General features: G+C 37.1%; 1 long non-coding RNA gene across 1 annotated transcript; it reads left to right on the top strand.

Moving 5' to 3' along the window:
- Positions 1 to 7,120: 7,120 nt before the first annotated feature.
- On the top strand, positions 7,121 to 8,128 carry LOC119076399. The gene is made up of 3 exons (XR_005087616.1): positions 7,121 to 7,310; positions 7,854 to 8,019; positions 8,075 to 8,128. It is a non-coding gene; the product is annotated as an uncharacterized LOC119076399 (long non-coding RNA).
- The last annotated feature ends 486 nt before the right edge of the window (positions 8,129 to 8,614 follow it).

The following is an 8,614-nucleotide window of genomic DNA, read 5'->3' on the forward strand; positions in this document are numbered from 1 at the left end:
CAATTTCGCGAGTTGTAGCCCGAACGAAGTGAGGGCTACATGCGAAAGTAAATGTCACTGTCATCATTTTACTTTCGCCCCGTGGGCTTGCGTATTTGCGGGCCGAAAGTAAATGTCACTGTCATCATTTTACTTTCGGTCCTCATATGTCTCGAAAACACATGTTCACTTGATTGAAAGTACGCATTGAGTGTAGTGTTGTGTTGACGATAGCTAAATGTTTTGTGAGCAAGTGAATGTATGTTTACAGTAATTTCATTTGTTAAATTGTTTTTATTTTTATACCAGGGGGCTGGACCCCCGCGCTTTTCGGCATTTTGGTGTTTCTACAGCAAATTTTGTTGATAACTCAACAGTTTAATTAAAATTATGATTTGTTTCGGACCGAAAATACAAATCTTCCGCAGTATTTGGCATAAACGAGCCATCAGAACAGTCGGAGCGTTTGCTGCGACTGAGCCCCGTACAAACCCGTATATCTATTGCGTACGTGAACCTAGTACGTCTGTCACCCTACTTTGACCGTAAGCCTATTGCGCCGGTTAATGTAGTTAAAGTAAAATTATTATGGAATGTGTACATCTTAGAAATTGCGCATAGCGCAATTACGAAGCCCCGTACGACGTTCCTTTAAAATAAAACAAAAATTTCAAATAGCCCTAAAATTTTAATTTATTGAGTAAAAATACACATAGGGCCCTAGTACCGGCCTTAGTCCGAGGACCCAAATTTAATTTTTTTTCAACAACATTCTATTCGGCCTTCGATTACCTTCCAAATCAAACAAAAATTACGAAAAACGAATGAAATTTACTCGAGTTCTATGTAAAATACACATAGGGCTCTAGTAGCGGTCTTAGGCCAAGGACCCAATTTTTTTTTCACCAACATTCTATTCGGCCTTCGATTACCTTCCAAATCAAACAAAAATTACGAAAAATGAATGAAATTTACTCGAGTTCTATGTAAAATACACATAGGGCCCTAGTAGCATTTCACTTCTAAGGCCCTAACTCACGGTCCACTCACCCGATTTTAAAAAACTTTTTTTTTCCTGGATTGGTATTGACAATACCTATCATTTGCCGTGTCATTTACATTTCCATCGTTTGTTTTGCCATAAATATCACCAAAAGACCTTAAATCACTTAGGTGGCCCTAACTCACGAAGGGCCGACCCGAATATGCCCATCTTCGAACTTAGCCTCACTATTTCGACTATCTTTCAGGGAATTTTTTTTTTTTGAAATCGGATTTGATTTACTCAAGATATCGACGTGACGGACAGACGGACAGACAAAATTTTTATTGGGAATTCGTCATCTATGAACATAGGCAAACACTTTGCCCTTACCGTCTGCCTCGAATTCCATCAATTACACACGGCATCGTAATCCTATAAGCCCCTTTGTACTTCGTACGGGGCTAAAAATAGTATGCATCACTCGGGGCAAAAGTAAAAAAATTCAAATCGTGTGATTGCCGCCCTTTCCTGCGGCGCGGGCTGCAAACTTCACACGTTTGAATTTTTTTACTTTCGCCCCTTGTTATGCAAAATACTATTGTCTGTTTCTGCAATATTTTGGAGTTAAACAGTTGAATTGTTTATTTTTATACATTTTTGTCATTTATGTTCTATATTGCTATTTTCATAATAAGGTGGTAAATGGGATTGTTTTGCGCACTAGATGTGCACATCGTGTGCGCAAAAGGCCCATTTACTACAGTGTTATGAACATGAACAAGGTTTTATCTTCTGTAATGTCATAATCACAATAAAAAACAAATTTCAAAAATCAAACTGAAACATAAACACGCCATGACGCCGTCACTCATTCATATTCCCCACAAATAAAACACACATCTAGTATACTGTCAAGAATTTGTCAATTTTCAGTGAATAAATGAGAAATTATCGAAGTTTTCCGTGAATAAATGTGAAATTATCGAAGTTAGCCGTGCGCAAATGACCATGTATCGAAATTTTCAGTTAATAAACGTACGTTCTGTGAATGACGTGTTTAAATCTAGCTCATTTTGATTCTAAAAGTGACACTCAAATTGTGAATATTGTGACATTACAGGAGATAAAAACAATTTGTAAGTGGTCGATGACAAGTTAACAAATTTAAAGGCAGTCTGAAAACGTAACTTAATTGAAGTTTTGCAATAACTAAATTGTGCCGGTGAAACGCTCGCTGTCTTTTTTCTATACTTCAAGAGTACATTGGCTGTGAGTTCAATGTTGATTAGTTCTTTGCCATAATCGATCATCTGGCTCCGTGTTGTCCCAGAACAATAACTAATTTACTCCCGAATTTTTAAAACATTACGATTCAGAAATAAATATAATCAGCGAACTCGCATTTCCAATGTTAGCCATTGTAACACACTTGGAATGAAACCTAGTGTGATCAGTTGATTTATCATAACAAACAATTTGGTTACAATGTTTTGGTAAGTTCTGAAGCCTGTGCCACTGTATGGATGTGATTGATTTTGATGATATATTTTTTCCTGACCTAATGCAGTTCGTATAACTAACAAATCAGGCACACTGAAGGGGAAAAATAGTACATTGAATACAAGGGGCGAAAGTAAAAAAATTCAACCGTGTGCGAGAGTTGATGCCCGCGCCGAAGGCAAGGGCCTCAATCGCACAGGTTGAATATGTTTACTTTTGCCCCGAGTCGTTCATACTATTTTTTTTGATACCAACATCGAAAGTTGATACGTATCGCAAACAGCAGAACAAAGTGTTTAAATATGAAGGCATTTAGCAAGAAAATGCGGGGGTATATCAACAACACACACAAAAATTAACAAATAACTAACAAATCATTCAGCAACAAAAAGTATCAACTTCGTATGTTAATTTCAATAATAGCACTGGCGCACGCTTCATTTCAATTTTGATCGCAGTACACTTATTGACAAGAGTTGACTATTACATTATGTAGTCGACTTTCGCATTATGTATATTGACTTTCTCTTTATGTATTCTTTCTTTCTCCCCGCTCAAACACATAACTTGCATTTTTTTACTTTCGCCCCGGATTTCGAAGGCGAAAGTATCAACTTTCGATGTTGGTATCAAAAAAAATATTTTTCATGCTTCGGGGCCGAAAATGAGGGCAATTTTTCGAATTTTCTCGGGTTTCCGGCCCTCTGCATGAAAACTTACATGTGCACCTGTTTTGGACGGTTGATTTAAGGCACTTTCGCTTGTAAGCCTCACTTCGTTCGGCCTACAATCCGCGAAATCGCCTAAAATCAATCGTCCAAAACAGGTACACAAATAACCATTTCATGTGTCGGGGCCGAAAATGAGGGAGTTTCGAGATTTTTCTCGGGTTTTCGACCCCTTACATGAAAATTTTTTTGAGTATCTGTTTTGGACGATTGATTTTAGGCACTTTCGCATGTAGCCCTCACTTCGTTCGGGCTACAACAAGCGAAATTGCCTAAAAACAATCGTCCAAAGCAGGTACACAAATAACTATTAATTTGAAGGTTAATCACTTAGAATGAATAGTATCAAGCTTCAGCAAAGTTAATGTTAATGTTGCCAATTGAAATTTATGGTTTTGTAGAACTTAACGTAGTTTAGCTTTTGATTATTTAAACACGGATGAATATTGAATATTATTCTGAACTTTGCCTGGATTGAACTAATTGACAAGGAAAATTTATTTGAAAATAATTTTGAACACACAACGAATTAATAATGAGAGTCTGTCACATTTTTTTTTCTCTTGCAAAACGTTTTTTTTACAAGAAATAAAGCGTTTACAAAATATAAAATATCTCGTTCATATTTTCGGACGTATCGAATGTAGCCATTACACTCGCAGCATTGTTTCTTTGAATGGCTAAACTTATCCGTTGTTTTAGATACGCCTTTGATTTTCTTTCTCCCGTTGCTTGTGATATTTTTTTGCCGAGTTTGTCGATGAAATCTATCGCTTCTAAACACCAAACCCCCAAAGTTTCCACAGCAAATGGAAGGATCAAGAAGTTCTGCTCCAGTAGTACTTTGTATTTTCGATGTTTATTTTTTCCTGCTAATTCTGCGACCGAGCCACTTTTGGAAGATGATAGATTCAAATAAGATGGTGCAAGTGTGTCGGAACATGTCGCATCCCAAACGAGCATTTGACCACGACTCCAAGGCACAAGGGTTACTCCGTCAACTCTCTTCCCATCATCACGAAACATTCCTGGTGGTTCTTTTCTCGAAGGAATTATAGCCGAATGAAGAGCGTTTTGAATGATTGTGTTCAGATCTGCATGAAGAGGTAGACGGTCTGCCCTTTTTGAACAGCTTAGTCCGTGTGTTCCATCGGTTGATACTATATCACCACAAATGCATTTGTGTGTTTTACAAATATCGGAACCGATACGAAGAGCTGTAGATATTCGCCAACGAATTTGGAAGTAAAGCTGACAGCCATGCATTAGACTCGTGGTGTAAAGATGCTAGGTATCTTGCCTTGTCTTTATTGGAATGAAAATTGAATGATTCCATTTTGTCTAACATAAGTACATCATCCCATTCATTTTGATAAATCTTTCTATCTGGAAGTGAATCGGACACTAGTGACCATTCATTTAGAGCGTCGGTATAATCGGCTATCATTGTCTCATCGGATATATTTGGCAACATGAGTGTGACGAGATTAATAACTGAATTAATTGAGCTCAAAAATGCAGGAAGTGCAATGTCCTCACATTTTCTAATTCCCATTCCTCCAAAGCGAATTGGCATTGAAACCTTGGACCATTTCTCATCGTTCAAACGGCAATTGGTTATTGATTCGAATGTTCGTTTGACGTCCTCGTCGATCGATTTCAAATGATTATTGTGACGGAAGCATGAACTCGTACGAAGCAAATACGTCAACCTTGGGACTGTGAAGCATGTCTTAAGTAGGAAATATGCTGTGTGACAATTTAGATGATCCAATCGCTCAAACATCACTTTCAACTCATTGTGCTTCTTCAAAATAAGTTTTTCTTCTGATCCCTCAGAAATTGGTGCTCCCAAAAGTTCCAGATCATCGGTTACAATTTTGATACCAGTAGATATTGCTTCGAAATCTTGAACTACTGATTCGCTCCGATCACCACAGAAAAACAATTCACATTTTGAGGGGTTTATCTCCAAACCAATGTTACGACATTCCTCTATTATTAACTTCAAATCATTCAGAACTGTATCCGGGTGTCCTCCTAATGTGCCATCATCTAAATACCATATGTTTAGCTCTGATAACAAATTTTCAATAATTGGTTGAATTATTAATGAAAAAGCCAAAGGTCCACAAGGGTTGCCTTGTTGTGCTCCAACTTCGGACATTATCTGATCGTTTCCGAAGAATAGAATTGATGGTGATGAGTAGCATTGCCACATGAACGGATATATTGATGGTGACTTCAATCTGATGTTTTTCAACATTTCGTCTCTCTCCACGCTGTTAAAGGCATTTTTGAAATCGATCTTAATGATTACATTTCTACTCCCTTTATTGTTTTTGATGTACGTTCGGCAAGCAAGTACGGCTGCTTCATAACCGCCCTTGATCGAAAAACCGATTTGCTTAGGTTTTAGATATGAGCGTTAGAGTAATTATACCTAGAGAGGTATTTCGTACGATAAAATGTGGTCCCGACATCAGTTTGTATAAGATTCACATTTCGTACAATTTTACGTAGAGCTTTTCACTAACACATGTAGGCGTTGAAAATTTTGCTAGTTGTCAGTTTTGTATTTTCCAAATCGCGTACCACTATTTTGGAATTTTGTTTAAAATCATTCGCAATAATAATTATTATTAATTAAATATGGTGCAAATGTGATTCATTACGGGATGCCAAAGTAAAGACGTCAAGGGCAGTGCCTGTTCATTTTTTCGGTAATTTTAAGTGCATAATAAAAATTGCTCGAGTTGCATCTGTTTGTTGATTCGTAATTTTCCTTCAAATGAGACTTAAATCCGATATTGGCTGGAGAAAATTTTCCAATTAACTGAACAAACAATTGCACAACTAATTTGCTGCATAAAACAACACGGGTCAATTTGTATTTTTTTCGTGGTGTTTGTTGATATCAGTTCATATCGTGGTATGAAAAAGGTTCTCAATTTTTTTTTTTAAGAATCCTTCTAGTAGGCGCATTTAAATTTTTTGCGCTAATTTGCCCACCAATTTAGTAGGGAAAAACTCACACTATCAAACATTACGTATTTCATGTCGGGACCACAAATTTTACGTAATTCTGTTCGTCATTTCCTCTCTAGGTATAATTACTCTAAGATATGAGCCAATTGGTTCTCGTACATCTTTGCAAGCGACTCTTGCTGTTAGTCTTCTGTATGTTGATCCTACTGCAATCGGTCGTATTCCTTTGTCTTTTTTCGTCAACGCAATCAATCTGGCTCCATATAGGATTGTGCAAATATCTTTGTTCACCTTGCCTGAGAGCATTAAATTAGTCAATTTAGTAAGTGAACCGATTAATTTCTTTCCAGCATCGCCATTGGTGGTAGCGGTTAGGTCCTTTAGGTGTTGTGGACTGATTCCATCAATTCCAGCTGCTGACCCGTTGTGGAATAAAGATATTTGTGTAAGCAAAATTTCTTCTGTAGTTGTCATTGCTATTGTTGTTTCGTCTGGCTCCTTTGGAAAAATCAATTGTCTAGATGTTTGTGGATGTTTTTCTTTCAGCAGATTGTATGTAACTTCTTCATCCTTAGCCAATGAATCTGTAGACAGTAGCAATTTAACCGCACCACGCACATCGCCTTCAGGCACTTTAGCTTCCACTCGTGAACTCAATGATGATCTTTGCGGGTTATGACTTGGGCGATCGTCAATGTTTGGATCGTTTAAATTTTTGATGTTGTGTTTCACCAATCTGGCTAATGAATCTGATTTTGATTTTTGGATTGGTATCTGGAACGCTCGATATGCAAAACAAAGTAAATCTTCCCACGCTTTCAAGCTGTTATTCTGTCACATTATAATTTTGAATTCGAATATGCTATTGGCACCAGGTTTTATTATACTGTGGCTAATGGCACCGGGTGTCAATAGTCTTTAAAAAAAATCGTTAGAAATGTTTCCGGAACGTGACATAATGTTGAACAATCCACATGACGTTGTGGCGCAATTATTCGAGGACAAAAAACAATTCAAAGAACGTGAAACAGAAAAACCAATGGAAATAGATGAAGAAAGTAACACTTTAATTGCGGACGTCAATTCGGATAATGAAGTATACTTCAGACAATAAACGGCTACGGACCAAGGTAATAAACAAACTTGATTATTGAAAATTCTGAAAATTCTGAAATTAAAGGAATTTATTGAATTTTAAGAATTGAATGCCCAAAAATATGCCCTCATTTCGTCCAATTTGTTCGATTTGACTGGCCAAAATTTTCATTTGTTATTATTTGTAAATAGTTCAACTTCTATACGGATATAACATATAACATGCCAAAGGTACAAGAAAGGTGAATCTCACAAGGAGATCTTAAATAAAGACAATTAATATGAACCATTCTCAGAGCAAACGCACGATAGTCATCATAGATGAAAGGTGAATCTCTCAGAGAGACCGGAAACTCGTCACTAATGTGATAGATGGTGAATCTCCCACGGAGATCGGAATAGCAACAACAAACTAAACATAAATGTCGTAGTTAGTCGAACTGTACACCAGCTGAGGGTCAGTTCTTTGTGTGTTTGTCCATTTTCCACATACCTGGTTGGCCTAGCGTAATCTAGGAGGCATAGCGAATGGAATACATCGCTCGCTGGGTATAGTGAAGTCGGAGTCGGAGTCGGAGTTCAACTTCTATACGGAAACTGGCTGTTTAATTAATTGGGTTTTCCGAGTGGTATGATTATCGGCCAAGTAGAGCAATACAATCTCAAACGCCACATGTACATTTCACTTACGCGATTGGAAAAAGATTTGACAAGTCCCTATGAAAACAAATGTTGCAGTTTTATGTAATTTCTTCAGAATTTCTTTGTTTTAAACATTTATTAATAGTAAACTGTTTAGACAAGAAATTTTATGTGGCAACCGAATTCACGAAGACTGGGTGTTCACTTTCAAGCCAGGCAAAAGGAAGTATGATACCTTCGCTCGACACTACAACATATCCGTTTACCAAGGATGGTTTGAAAATGATAGAAAAACTGACGGCAGATTTCCACTCAAAATTATTTGTCCCGTACGATCCCCGTCCTATGAAACTAATGGTATTTTTAACAAATTGTCTTAAAGTCTGTTAAGACTTAATTAAAATTAAAATTTTAATTAATTTTCAGTTGTATCCTATGGACCAAATTTTCCAAGTTTCTGACACTGAAACTGGATTATACCTCATAAGCGACGTGTACCAGCATTACCTTGCCGAATGTGTAAATGTGAACTTTCGACCGGCACCAAATACTCTTCGATTTGCAATTGAATTAAAACGTCAAATTAACATTACCACAGTCAAACGTAAGAAGTTGACCTACCTACAACATTTGCAACCGATAAATCCCGGTGCATTGAAAATTGCATCGTTTAGCGAATGATGAGGAGTAGTGATCG

This window comes from Bradysia coprophila, unplaced genomic scaffold, assembly GCF_014529535.1.
Source record: "Bradysia coprophila strain Holo2 unplaced genomic scaffold, BU_Bcop_v1 contig_232, whole genome shotgun sequence".
Classification (NCBI taxonomy): Eukaryota; Metazoa; Arthropoda; class Insecta; order Diptera; family Sciaridae; genus Bradysia; species Bradysia coprophila.